This window comes from Eimeria maxima, genomic scaffold (assembly GCF_000499605.1).
Source record: "Eimeria maxima Weybridge genomic scaffold, Emw_scaff529, whole genome shotgun sequence".
NCBI lineage: Eukaryota > Apicomplexa > Conoidasida > Eucoccidiorida > Eimeriidae > Eimeria > Eimeria maxima.
Window position 1 is genome coordinate 3,018 of NW_013563883.1, and position 1,983 is coordinate 5,000.

The following is a 1,983-nucleotide window of genomic DNA, read 5'->3' on the forward strand; positions in this document are numbered from 1 at the left end:
TACATATATAAATATATATATGTATATGTATATATTTATATACGTGTATATACGTATATATATACATATATATATGTATATATATATACATATATTTATAATAATATATATATGTATATATATATGTACATAAATATGTACGTTTGTTTGTATATTCATAAAAAAAAGAACAAAAAAAAGTCTTTCTTTTCTTTTCTTTATTAACAGGTCTTCTTTAGTTAATTATTCCTTTCTTCCTTTTTTCTTCTTTTTTTTTTTTTATTATATTTGTATATTTATATATATAGTTAGTGTTTAGGGTTTACAGTTAGGGTTTGTACGATTAGGGTTTATAAGATTAGGGTTTATAAGATTAGGGTTTATAAGATTAGGGTTTAGGGTTTAGGGTTTACGATTAGGGTTTAGCGTTGAATCCTTTACTGCCTCATTAGGGTTTGTCTGTCAGAGGACAATCGATCCTTTTTAGGGTTTATATATTTATTTATATTTATTTACTTAATTATTTATTTTATTTATTTATTTAGGGTTTAGGGTTTAGGGTTTAGGGTTTGGCAAAGAAGAAGAAAAACGGCAACAAAAGGAATGCTACATAATTCAATTCTTGCTGTAGGAATAACAGGAGAAATAATATGAATATATTATTTAATTTTATTTATTTTATTTATTTATTCTATTTATTTATTTATTTATTTACTAATTTATTTTCATTTAATTTATTGTCCTCTCCTGTTGTCATTTATGTTTTTCTTTGCAAGTTTACCGTAAGCTGCAGTGACACCGCAGAATGACGGCAAGAAAAAAGAGAGAAAAAGACATTTATTTATTAATTTATAAATATTTTGTTGAAATTTCTTTCTAATTAATTAAATAATTACATATTATAATTAATAATTAAAAATAAATAAATAATTAAACATAAAATAGCAACAAAAATAAGAAGAATATAAATTATGCATACATATACATAGACAGACCAGACCATTGGTACAAAGAAACGATCTACACAGGAAAAAAAGAAGAAAAAAAAGGAGAATATTCCTCTTTTTTTATTTTTTAATGCAAATAATATAAAAATAAATTAAACAAGGAATAAAAAGAAGAGCATAAATGAATTTTATTGCACAAAGAATAAAAAAAGGAGAAAAAGGATTGTGTGTGTGTATGTGTGTTATGCACGAAGCAAGAAAAGGGAATACAATAAATAAAAAGGTGAATAAATCATCATTTTTGTTTATTTTTTATTTATTTTATATTAACAAATGAATAAATAAATAAATAAGTAATAAATTAAACATTTTATTGCTTTTTAGCGGAGAAAAAGCAGAAAAAAGAACGCCCTACGTTATCAGAGAAAGCAGCAACAGCAGCAGCAGCAGCAGCAGCAACACAGCAGCAGCAGCATCGACACACAAGAGTATGTTTATTCATTATTTTCTTGATTTTCTTTGTATATATAAAGGTAAATAAAGGTTTATTTTCTTCCCTTAATCAGGTATTATATATAAATAATTATTTATTATTTATTATTTCTTTATTCCTATTGCTCTCTATTAATCTAGCTATTCTTCCCTTCTTTTCTTTTGCTTTTTTTCTTTATTTTCTCCTTTTTTCTTCTTAATTTATTAATTAGTTAATTAATTGAATAATTAATTAATTAATTAATTTATTTGTATAAAGATGATGCCGTCAAGGGACCCAGATGCAGCAGCAGCAGCTGCAGCAGCAGCAGCAGCAGCAAACCCTATGTCCCCCCGTTACTATAACAATCCCATACCTCAGCCATTGCAGCCATTAGAGCAGCAGCAGCAGCAGCAGCACCTACTGCAGCAGCAGCAGCAGCAGCAGCAGCAGCAAGAGGAGGAGGAGGAAGGAATGCACTATAATTCAGGTGTATATATACCTCGTCTTCTTAATACATATATATCTCCTGGTCAATCTGTTCTTGTATCAGCAAGAAGAAGAGAAGAAGGAGAAGAAGAAGAA